Source organism: Fringilla coelebs (genome assembly GCF_963513975.1).
Source record: "Fringilla coelebs genome assembly, chromosome: 15".
Taxonomy (NCBI): Eukaryota; Metazoa; Chordata; class Aves; order Passeriformes; family Fringillidae; genus Fringilla; species Fringilla coelebs.
Genome location: NC_140041.1, coordinates 15,467,542 through 15,480,356, shown reverse-complemented (window position 1 = coordinate 15,480,356; position 12,815 = coordinate 15,467,542).

The following is a 12,815-nucleotide window of genomic DNA, read 5'->3' as shown; positions in this document are numbered from 1 at the left end:
TGATTCAGGGAGAAGTGGAGGTGGTGCTGGCCTTGGGGTGAGGAAGGTTTTGGTGGCAGAGTGAGCTGTGGGTGAGCCTGGCTCCAGACCAGCAGCAGGAGCCGTGCCTGGCATGGGTCGGTCACTTGTGTGCATCCACCTCAGTTTCAGCAAAGATTCCTGCTACGAGGGATTCCCCTTCTCTGCACCTCAGGGATTGGCTTTCCCAAGGTTTGGGGCCAGCACGTGCTGCTGGGATGGCTGAACTTGCAAATCTGCAGTGGGCATTAGGAACAAAGCAAGGGGAGGGCAGACCCAGAGCCCCCTGGCCCTGGGGCACCCAGAGCTGAGCTGAGCCCTGTGGGCAGCCAGACCCTCCTGCAGCACCCAGGCTGTGGCCAGCAGATCAAGGGATGTGAGTGGGAGGGGACGAGCAGCCTGCCAGGGAGGAGCTGCCCGCAGGGGAAGGCTGGGGGGCAAGGTGGAGTCTGGAGGAGGGTGCAGGTATCTTTCACTTTCATGGGCTCCTCCTGGGATTGTGATCCAAGTGGCAGCACCTGGTCCTTCCAGGGAGCCTCCTGCTGTCCCTTCCTGCCTGCAGAGCAGGTGGCACCGCTCTGCCTGTGGCATGTGTGTGCTTGGTGGTTACCCCTGGTGGCTCTGCCCCGTTGCTTTCCCCTGGGAAGGATCAAACTGCTCTGCAGCCTTGTCTTCCAAATGCCTTTGAGTGGGGAGGAGCCCTGGGACCTGTTTTACAAGGGTCAAACAGATGTAAATAGCTTTTCTACAAAGATTTCTGCTCCATTTCCCCCATCCCAAACGCTCTAGCAGCCCCTGAGGAGGTTTCTCTTTGCTTTGGTTACTGTACCCCGCTGAGTACTCAGCCCACACAGCCAGTTTTGGGCTCTCCAAGGTTTCTTGAAGAAAGCAGCCAAATGTTTGTTTTGTGGACACCCTTATAATGCATATGGGTTTTCCAAGGAACAGCCAAAGGCAGGGGGGAGGGAGGAACCAAGAGGAACTCTTCATCTGGGTTGACTCATGCATCTTGCTTCAGCTGGGTTTATTATTCATCATGTACCCATTACTGCCTGGGGCCTGCTTAGCTCCATGCTCAAGAAAGGGATTTTTTTTTTTTTTTCTGCTTAAACCACATCACTGAAGTGCTGCTGAGCACTTGTTTGCTGTTGCCATAAGTGCCTTCACTCCAAAGCTCTGGACAAGGCAGGAGACAACGAACTTTTCCCTCCTTTTCTGTAGAAAAGGGTTTTGTTTCTGGGCAGCCCTACACCACCCAGCCTGAAGAAGTTTTCCTTCCAGCAGGAAAACTGTCATGCTGAGTTAAATGGCATGCAAATGTGATGGTCTCATTTGTGTGTTTTTGTAACAACAGCTGCAAGCAAAGGGTAAGACAGGGAGGTTGAGTTTTGCCTGCAAGGCCTCTTGTCCTGAGCACTGGTTGGATGAAGGATGATTAAAGGCAAAACTAATCTTGTTTGAAAATGAGGATTTCCCATGGAATGACAACTCTGCTTTCTAGTGCTGTTCTCTACTGTAATTATGCTCATTTGTGTGGGCACTGGGTTCCCTCTGTAGCCCCCAGACCCACCTTCCCTGGAGGTCCCTGGTGCCAGGGACAGCACTGCTGTCCAAGGAGATGCTGCCACTGAGGCAGGCCCACCATCTTCTCTAAGCCTACTCAGAGAAAATCACCAGAACCACTACCTGGGCATTATTTTTGGTGTTGGAAGTTCCTGTGGAAGCAAAATCCAGTGATGATGTGCTAGTCCTTGGAGAAGTGAGCCCTCAGAGAGGATGCTCTTAGGGAGGATTTCAGGCCTCCAGGGAAGCAGTGACACCTGATCAGCTGTTGAGAAGCTGAACTACTAGAATTACACTTTTTGGCCTGGGAATTCCTATCATACTGAAAGCTTCCTGTTACAGAAAGCATGATGAAAGAAGAGGGATGGAACTCTCAGCTGCAGGAGGGTGAAATAGCAGCACATTGTGAGCTCTCCCAAACCTTGAGCTGTTATCATGGAGCTCAGCAGATGATGGAGACAGTGAACTGAATCCCAACTTCAGCTCCAGGCAGAGAAAAGAGCACCTTACCTTAAAAACTCGCTTGTTTGGTGTCCACTGGCAAATCTCTCCTTTTTCTGTATCCCAACCCATAAAAACCAGACATTGCTCTGGGTCAGCCTCTTCAGGCTATTGGAAAATTGGTTCAGTTGGTGTAAAACCTCTGGGAATTGATGGCCAGATACCCAAATGCCGCATCTTTGTGTGCCCTGATGGAAGGGCACACCAGGGGCTCTGGGTGCAGTTTGGTGGAAGCTGAGCAGGCAGCACCTCCCCAGCCAGATGTTAGTGTGGCAAGGGTGGTTTAATTCCCAAGGTAAGTCCTAAACCAGAAGGAAGACAGTGATAAAACCATGCTCTGGGGGGTGTGAGATCCTGGGCTACGACAGAGCAGCCTGCTGATAAAGAATGACCTGCTTGTTTTCTTGCCACTAAAATCCTTATCCCTTGCTTGCTGAGTGTGCCCTGTTGTCTACAACACAAATGACCCAGTTTGAATGGACTACTTAAATCTTTGAGCTATGCTAATGAAACACCCAAAAAATATAAAATCTTAGACCATGCAAAGCATCTTTTCATTTAGTTTCACTTAATTTGTGGAGTGCTGGGGTTAAAAGTGAAACTCATGATAGAGAAGTCAAGTTCATGTCCTGAAGTTATTCAAGCATCTTGAGAGTTCTTTATCCAGGGCAGGGGCAAGATGTTCCCACATCCCTCTGTTTCTTGTAAGTTTTTTGTGCTTTTGAGAGCTGTCTTTAGTCTTAGCTTATTAATCCAGTTTGGTGCAGTGGTGCCACGGGAGCCACAGCCGCTGGCGTGAGGAGCTGGGTCTAATTTGAAACAAGATGTAACAAGGGAGCACAACCCAGAGTGGGAGGCACAGGGTGTAATGAGATCCCGGGTTTGATAGCTTCTGTGTTGCTCAACGTGATGTGCTTGGGCATCTTGTTTGCAAACTTGGGTCCCTTTTATAAGTTTTGGGGAAAAATATCAACCTGAAGATCGAGATCAATATGTGGAGAATAAGTGTTGGTTCCAGCTGTGTCTGAACTATTGATATTAACTTCTAAAACATTATCACAAGTGATTGATGAGGTTGTAATTTTGGAGATGGATTAGCCCAGTAGAGTGGGGTTTTTTGTTTGTCTTGTTTTTTGTTTTTTTTTTACACAAAAGGTTCAGTGGTGCTGCCTGAGGAGAGAAGTAACAAAAAGAAAAGAACTTCAGAGAGCGCTGGTGCTGTTGAAGCAGTAACACACCACATGATACAAAACTGAGTAAGAGCAGCCAAAGTAGGGAACTACAGCTCGGGGTAAATTTAAAGGTGAGGAGGGCAATGCACTGGTTTTAATGGGAACATGGGGAGTTATTAAAGGAAGGATGAGGGATCAGCAAGGATGGAGCTCATCAGCTGCCTTTAAAATGTAGGATGTGGGAAAACTGGGGGAAATGTGCTGGCATCTATCCCAGGCTGCTCTGATTTATTTTTAAATGAGGAATCTATCATTGTGAGATGTAAAGACATACAGCAGCTGTTCTCTGGGCAGGGATGTGAAAGTCCTTGGACATCCTGGGAGCCAAGTGAAAGTGTATCTTCCCTCTCTCCCTATTCCTCCAGAGTAAAAGCTGATCAGCCCCTCCCTGCCAAAAGTGAAGTGCCAAGTGTTTCCCCTTGATTTATTCCTTTTATGATTAGCTTCCCTCTGTCCTTGCAGCATAATCTGGTTCAAAATGTCTGCAATTACCCTGGTGCTGGGGCTTTGGCACTGGGATTTGGTGACTCATGTAGCTCCTGAGCCCAAGGCAGCCTGCAAGCCAAAGGACCTTGTTAGCCTGGCCTGTGTTAATCTGGGAGCTGGGGTGGCTTTGGGAGCTGGGTTGCCCTGTTACATCAGCTTCTTTGAGCTTCTTCAACTCACAAAGCATCTAAAGGTAGGAGTGAAACTGCAGGAGGAGGAGTAAAGGAGCCTTTGTTAGAAGAACTGGCACAGGGAGGTGTGATGGGCTTTGGGGTCAGATCTGAGTATTTCTTCCCAATCTAGGTGCAAGGATGAGGCTGGAGCTCAGAAAAAAGCAAAGTGTGTGGTTGTTGGTTGGCTACAGAGAGAAGGGGCTTTGTGGGGAGAAGAGACCTTTGCTGGCTCTGCTTTGGCTCCCAGGCACTGGTCCATCAACAGCTCCCGTGGATGTCAGGGTTCAGCTCTCCCAGGCACCAGGAAAAGGGATTATTTCCACCACACATAAAAAGATTGCAGAGTTTGGCTTCTGCTTTGAGGTTCCTGCTGCCAGGCTTAGTAAAGAGGCTTAGGAGTGCTCAAACCAGAGAAATAAATCTGCTGCACCTCTTATCAAAAATAATGGATAGTAGGCTTCAAAGGAAGAGGAAGAGTCTTTGTTTTGTAGCCTACTTATGTGTCCGGCCTGATCCTCACCCTCTGCACCGGTGTAAGAGCCAGTGTGGAAAACAAACAGAGCTGATATGTCTAGGAATAGACTTGGTGAGTGGGTGGGACACCTCAGGTGCTGGGGAGGCTCTTCAAAGAGGAAAGAAAGGCTGTCTACACCTGGGCTGCTGCCGGGGGGCAGGGCTGGGGCTGGCCGGGATTGCACGCACTGCCTGAGGGGGATTTTTATGGAGCAATCGTGGTCATTAGCAAGCACGAGTTTTTCCACGTACCAAACATTGTCGAGGGCAGTAACTCAGCCCCGTGCTTGTTATTGTAGTGAGTGTTGGGCAGGAATGTCCTGGGAATTTGTCGCATCCCAAGTGGGGGGAGCCCATCAAAGTGTCCTGGAGTTGCTGATGTTGGCTTGCCACCCTGAAACAAAGGGCTGATGAAATCGTGTTAGCCAAGCTGGTCGCTAATGAGGGCAAAAGAACATCTGGAGTCAGGTTTTGTTTATAGCTCTTTGTTTTGTCATTGTTAGGGAGACAGAAGAGGAAGTGTCACTCATAGTATAAATCACAGCATCCAAACAAAGGGCTGACATCTGGGTGTGATTTTGGATTTCATGTCCTTGGAATCTCCTGAGGTTTAAAGCCCAAAATTTTAGCCTAAGATGTTGGCAATCCACCCTGTGTTCAAAAGATTAATGTCACTTCAGGACAGGGACAAAGAGGAAGTCTAGAACTCTAGACCAGAGCTGGCATGTGCTGAGACCTGAAAATGCTCCCTTCAACTCTGGGAGTCAGCCCCAGCTTGGAATAACTTGGAATAACCCAGTACCTGCATCCATGGTTGGCTGTGGATGTTGGGGGGAACAAACAGGGCAAGCACAAAGTAAATCCTCCTGTGATAAAGTTTCATGTTGTTCAGAGACTTGTCAGCCAGAGGCTGCATCTCCATCATCATGTTTAATAGCCACTGATGGACCTGTCCATGAATTTATTTAATTGACTTTTGACTCTCTTGAGGTGTTTGGCACCCACAACATCCTGGGGCGATGAGTTCCACAATGCAATTACATCTTGTGGGGAGGGGAAAAAAACCCTTCCCTTTGTTTGTTTAAACCTACTGTATGATAATTTATTTAGTATCCATTAATTCTTGTGCTGTGAGTAATCCTGAACAGCAGCTACTCTTTATTTTCTGTGGGTTCCTCCTGATTTTGTGGACTGTCATGAGCATATTCCCTCTATAGCCTGTTTTCCACCGTGGGAGTTGCTGTGAGTTTAGACAAAAGCCCTTCCCATTTCTGCTCCTTTCTGTGGACAGGAGAGGTGTTCCCTGTGCCCTTTTACCTCTCTAAATCCCTGTGGTGATGATGGTGAGGAAGGCCACTGTGCAGCTGGGCAGACCTAGCAGTGATAAGGCAGCACAACAGAAGTAATTTGTTTAATCCTTTCCACGTGTCCTAACAGTTCCTATCAGGTGCTAAACCTTCCTGATTGCTCCTCTGGCAATGATGTGAAATTTATTTGTGACCTTAGCCACAGAACTCCTTAATACACCCCTGACAGTGATGGTTACTGTGGAGCTGTAATGTGCAGGTAGAGCCCAGCAAGCTTTTCTCCTCTCTCTCCATTTTTCAACACCAAAATTTTTCTGCTGCTTTCTTGTCCAGCCACTGAGTCCTGAGTGACTTGTGGTTTTCTCTCAGTTGACTCGAAGCTTTGAACTCTCTTGAATCATTCAATTTGTCCCTTTGCTAATTGCCTTTTCATAGTCATTTACAAAAAGCTGAGCTGCAGAGATGCCTGTCAGGTCTCACCTCCACTGGGAGAGCTGACCTCTTATTACTGCTTCCATTTTTAACCATTTTTAACTCAAAGAAACTCTTCCTTTACTTGATGGCACCTTACTTTCTTGTAACTGGTTCATTAGAAAGAGAAGTTCATGGTGTCAAGCAGTGCCCTCCTACCCACACTTCAGAGGACTCAGATGGGCTGATGAGGCAGGACTTGTCTCCCAGAAACCTGTGATGAGTCTTCCCCAGTCTGTCACTTCTCTCTGCGTGCTTTGTTATTCTGTTTTTATGAGCTTTCCTCCCTTTCCCCCAAAGTGCACTATGGAGCCCGAGCTGGGTGATTGCACATTTGAGCGCCTTCAGTGCTGCTGAGAGGGGGATTTAATCCCTGACTGTGGCTCTGTGTTATCAGGATTTATCAGCTTATTGTGAATAAGTTAATTTAGCTTTTCTACTCTGCTGTTATCTTCCTTGGAGGCTCCCTCAGCCCTGTGATCAAGGACTCTTCAATGTGTTTTGTTATTACTCCTGTGGCTTGGAAAATTCTTCTCAGTCTTTGGAGTATTTTGGCACAGTTGTAACTTTAGATTTTAGTCTTGGTTTTTACATTTTTGCTATTTGGACAGTGCTTCTCCTTAGTCTCATTTTACTGTTAATTGTCTCACTTAAAGCACACTAACATTTATTCTGATTTTTTTTTCCCCTTAAGCAATACAAGTTTACTCTAATGACTTCTTCAAATGGTCTTCCCACCTCCTGGGTGTGTTTTTCCTTAAGGGCTTTTCCTCTTTAATTTTCTTTGAACAAGTGCCTGTGAGTTTAGGCAGTGCCCTCTTCAAGCTAACTCAGAGTAGCAGGTTTTCAAGGCTGCCCTCAAGATTTGTCAGTTTTAAGGTGCAAAGAGCCCTTGGCCATACACTTGCAATCAAATCTGCTGGTTCCTGGGTGCTGCTCAGGCTGTGCTGAAGAGGCTCTTGTGTCAGAGGTCATAAATTACTGCTGGAGGGAGCAGTAACTTTCCATTTTCAATGTAAACATGTTCCCTCCTGTCAGTGATGCCATCTGTACAGGGAGAGGGACATCTCCTGTTTGTTTGTCTCTGCTTATATCCATCACAGCCTCTCTCATCTCCCTCAAGGTTTTGCTGTTGTTGGCCTGCTCTGGGTGGGTGGAGGATGGAATAACTAACACTATAATGTCTGGGCATGTGACTGCAATCCTCACAGCATCAACTATTTGTTGTGATACAGTTATCTTGGTTGAGCTCTTTGATGAGCTCTCCTTAATGCCCAGCTCCTTTGATGCTCTGCTCCTCCACCTGCACAGCCCACTCTCATTCCTGTTTGGTTTGTACCCACTCATTACCATGTTCTACTGCTTATCTTCCCCCCACCAGGTTTCCAAGGTGCTGGTTATGTTAATAGCCCCATCTGAAACCAGGGCACTGCTGTTCACTCCCCTGCCCTTTCAGACTTGCCTGGGTAGAAATGCACACCTGGTGTCCTGTGCTGTTCCCTCTCTGCAGCCCTGACAGGGCTGTCAGCTGGACCTGCAGCCTGCTGTTTCCCCCCTGACTGTTCTTGGCTTCAATCCTATCCTTTTCTTCAAGGATACTAAATTTTCATGACTTCTCCACTGGAGACTGCATTTTCCCAAGCCACATGTCTTGTCAAATAGTTGGCTTTCCCACAATATTTAGTTTAAAAGTCTTTCTTTATGTGGCAGTAGCCTTGGTCTGTTTTCATTTGGATTTAATATTTGTATCTTTACTGAGCAGGTCCTACCTATTCTAGTCTGTTCTCAGGGCGCTACACTCTGCACCTTGGGGTGACCCTGGATTTCATTATATGGCACTAGGGGAAGCATTTCTGAGCATTTTATTGAGTTGGCCCTGGCCTTAAGCTGAATTTTGCCTTCAAGATTGTTCTCTCCATCCTGCTTTGGTGGTGACCTATATAGACCTCACCAGGAGCTGTTCCCCAGCTCAGAGAGGTGAGAATTGAGAGATCACCTCATCAGCATTCAGCACACAACTGATGCTTTGGTCCTCAGTTGTCTGTCCCCACTGCACTGAGTAGGATGTTTGGAAAAGGCCTTTGGATGCCCACTAAATGGGGAAAGACTGAGTAAATTATTCTCTTGGACAGTGCCATATAATTGTGTATAAATACTTAGACTTGTTTCTTTTTATATGATTTTTGCGCCTTTTCAAGGCTGTTGCATTTTGAAGGGTCCCACAAATCTCCAAAGAGAAGCTGCAGGGGTGTCTTCATCCCTGAGCAGGACTTAACTCTTGGTTCCATTGCTCAGTGCAAGGTGAATTCATGTCCTGTTACTCAGGGATTCAAAATCCTCTCCATTACATTCTTAACACAAATTCATGATCCCTTGTGTGGAATGTGCTGTCATTTCTGGGTAATTCCACTAAATCACATAGTCTAAGCATCCCACACATAGCTGAAACATCGCCCCATGGAATGGAAATGTTTATTTTTGTGTGTGTCTGGGATATTGCAGTGATTTGCAGTTGCTGTTGCAGTGATTTGCATCATTTAAGTGAGGTATTTTGGGTTTATGTGAAACGTGGAATAAAGAAAAGCTCAAGAATGAAGCAAAGCATCTTATTTTGCCTGAAAAATTATTTAACTCCCCTCAAGTCTTTGGGTTTTTCTGGTAATTTTTTTTTTCTGGAACTGATAATGATCAGAAAGTGAATCTTAGCACCACGGTGCAGTGTATACATGTTTGCTTACGAGAAATTATTAGAACAGAGGTTACCCAGGCTTTTTAGTGAGTATGAGAGACTTATTGTTTGTTTGTTATTCATTAAATCTCCAGCCTGAAGATATGCTAATTATCTTAGATGTCAGTCTAATCTGTAAGAGGGCATCTTCAAAAGCATGTGAGAAAAGGGCACATGCATATGGTAATTTTTGGTTCATTATTTGATGCAATACCTTGAAAACAAATAAAAAATTCCATTTAACTTCTTGCTTTTGTAAACTTGGTGATGGGCATAGCATTTAGGGTGGGTTTTAAAGCTGCAGCCAGGGGATTCTTTAGAATTAGTTCTTGTTTTGCTCAGAGCAGTGATTTTTTTTTTTTTTTCCTTTTTGAACCTCCTGTTTCAGTTTGATTTCTTTGGTGCTGCCCAGGGAAGCTGCAATTCCTTAAAGGATAACCAAACCAAAACCCAACCAAACTTCAGCAACTGTATTATTACACAGCTGATGGAAACTGCTTTTCTTTGTTGCTGCTCACAAACCATGGAACTGCTGTCCAGACATTCCCAGACTCAGTTTTGGAGCAGAAAGCCGCTGGATAAAACAGTCCTTGGCACAACATTCAGGCTAGACTGCAGACAGACTGAAAATCTGTGGGTGATGTAGGGTGCCCTGGGCAGACCCAGGCACTGTTAAATGGTCACCCCTTTGTTTCCAGCCTGGCATCACCTCTGGATCCTGTTATTCCTCTGCCAGATGGAGGAGCCCATTAGCTGTGATAGGCCAATCAAACAGCTCTAATTGATCTAGTGATGTGGTTACTGGTGATGACAAGGAGATGAACTTGATGACCCAGGAGGTCCTTTCCACTTGTGTGCTCTGTGGAGGGTAATGCCAGAGTGAATCACAGATATTTCTGTCCTGCATCTTTGGAACCAGGCTCCATGGCATCTCCAGCTGTGCTTGGCAAGGCTAAGTGTGTCCTCTAAAATCAGCACTCCAGCCAACAGCACATGGACCAAACACGTCCATGATGGATACCAGACAAAAATAGCATTTGGGCCCTGAGTGTTGTTTGCTGTGTCTAATCCTGAGCCAGTGACAGGAGGGCAGAGCTGGAGGGCAATAACTCAGCCAAGGATGAACCTCTGCACTCAAGGTAGGACAGGCAGCAGCAGGGATTTAGTGAATGTGCAACAGGTTTAGAAAAGAAAGGGCTCTGCAAGTACAGGAGACCTACCTTGCTACAAGCAAGGACTGGAGGAAATGAAGGGGGAATTCCTGAGGCAGCAGCTTGGTCTCTGCTGCCCATCCCCAGGGCTGTCTGTCTGTCACTAGATCAGTGCTGCAAAGGGAAGGTCTCTCTCTCTTTTTTTAAATTTTTTTTTTCCATTTTGTTCACGCAGTATGTGGAGTGTGCTCCCACTTGTACAGATGTGCTCTTGTGCAACAGCTGGTGTATGGCATTCTCAGCTCCCTAAAAAGCTACAAATAAAAGCTTTATGCAAATTTCCTCAATCCTATTCAGAAGGCTCTGTTCCTGCAGCTGAAGTGTTGCATTATGGTTTTATTTTCAGTTAGGAAACAAAGGCTAAATGCCATCCCACAGACTGGCAGATTGCAATGGTCCACCAGGAAAGACCGTTTTGTGGTTCTTGTAGCATTATGGACAAACACCTGGAATATGTTCAGCCAAAACATTAGATGCTTTGGGACAAACTGAACATCAAAAGGAGCTGAGCACCCCTGCTGCCTATTTGAGATTTCATTGGTTTGACCAGTCTGCCAGGGATCACCTGGTGATGAAAAGAGCTGGACCATGAGCTAGATGTTCCTTAAAAAAATTGAAATAGCACCAATTCAGGTCTTTCCTTGTTTCAGATCTAGGATGCTGTTGCCTGCCACGTGTCACTCCTGGTAGCCAGTTTCCAAATCAGTCAGTGCTGGTGGACATGTTGATTCCCCCTGGTCATCAGTCATTTGTTAGCTGATCTCCACCACTATGCTGGTGATTCAGCTGCAGTGGGAAATGGGATGTGTATTGGGTTGGATATGGGTGCTCAGGCTACTGTGCTATGAGAAATAGTTATTAAATGGAAGCAAAAAGCCACAGGTAGTTGAATGTACCAAGGTAAACCTCGGGACTGCCCAGGGTGAGCACATTCCTGCTGCAGGGATGAGAGCTCTGTGTCACGTTTGTGTGCAGGGGGAGCTGTCCTGGCTGCAATCTGCCATGGTGTCCTTGTGCTGCTGCCAGAAGGGGCCTGGCAAACACTCCCTCGTGAGCACAGGGATTACAAGCTCAGTAGTGAGTGTACCAGTGGAAAATCAGTACAAACCTGCAGGGGCTGGGTGCCTGCAGGCACGTCCTCTGGGGTGTTTGCAGCACAGTGGGGCAGGTTCCAGGTTCATGTTTGCACAAAACCTGGGTTTTGGTGTGTGAGTGAGGACTGAATGGAGGTGCTTTAAGGGCATTAGACTTCAAGTGACTCCCCAAAATACTGATGCATTTCTGGTGATTTCTCTCTGCAGCATCAAGGGCTGTGCCATTATCTTTGATAAGGCTGAACTGTTCCTTCAGCAGCCAGAGTGATGCTGTTGAATGTACTGATGCTGTTTGAAAAAATGCCTCCCATCCATGAAAAAATGTGTTTAAAGCTTTTTACATCTTGTGTCTAAAAGGAACAACTGTCCTCTTTCCCAGGTACTGCTGCATCACCAGCGCACTGGAGAAAGGCTGTACAGTAACTGAAAAGTGATAGTTTTGGCTGCCTTTAACAGATTCTGCAGCTTTCAAATTAAAAATACGTTGTTTGGATGAAATGAAAATATTTATTAGTTCTATGCTCTCCCCTAAATTTGGGGGATATGGAAGGAGACACAGGTCATCAGAGAATGGTTTGGAATGGAAAGGACCTTGAATAGGATCCAATTCCACTCCCTGCCACGGGCAGGGACTCTTGCCACCATCCCAGGTTGCTCCAAGCCCCTTCACACCTGGCCTTGGACATGTCCAGGGATGGGGCAGCCACAGCTGCTCTGGGCAACCTGTGCCAGGGCCTTGCCACTCTTACAGTGTGTTAATATCTGACCCAAACCTACTCTCTTTCAGCGTAAAGCCATTCCTCCTTTGTCCTAGCACTGCATGCCCTTGTAAAAAGTCTCTCTCAGCTTTTTTATAGGTCTGCTTTAGTTACTGGAAAATCTAATCTATGGAAAATCCATACTTGTCACATAATCATATTCAACTTTCAGTTGCTGTTGCCTTTTTTTTTTTTTCTGTAAGAAAAGTTGATCGTTTTCCTTGGAAACTCTCCCTTTTTGGCTGGCAGCTCCAGTCACAATCCATGGCAGCAGATGCCTCAAGTAATGACACTGTGGTTATCTATCATGTCCTGAAATGCCTTATTCTCAGTTACCTTCTACAGGGCGAGGGAATTTGGGATCTCATCTTCCTGTGGGCTCTCCTGGAGGAGTAGCTGGAGCTCTGGGGGATCCCATGGGTGGCTCAGGGCACCAGGCATGGGGCTGGCTGTGGGATGGGGCAGAGTTTCACAGCGCAATTAGGAGAGTGGGGCGTGGTGATACTTCAATCTGAGAGCAACCACCACCCACACTGGGCCTGTTTTTGGTCTCCTGCATGGCTGTCACTGCAGCCATGGGTGCTGGCACTTAGGCCACCACACCCCTCGGCCAATTCTGGCACTACGGAGCCTTTGCTGCTGATAAAACATAAATAATAATTTTGCAGAGGGGAAAAACACTGTGTTCTTGTGGCTTGCTGTTCAGGTGGGGTGGGTGGGAGTGAGGGTTGTTGGGGGGCATGGAAGGGCTCAGCCCTCA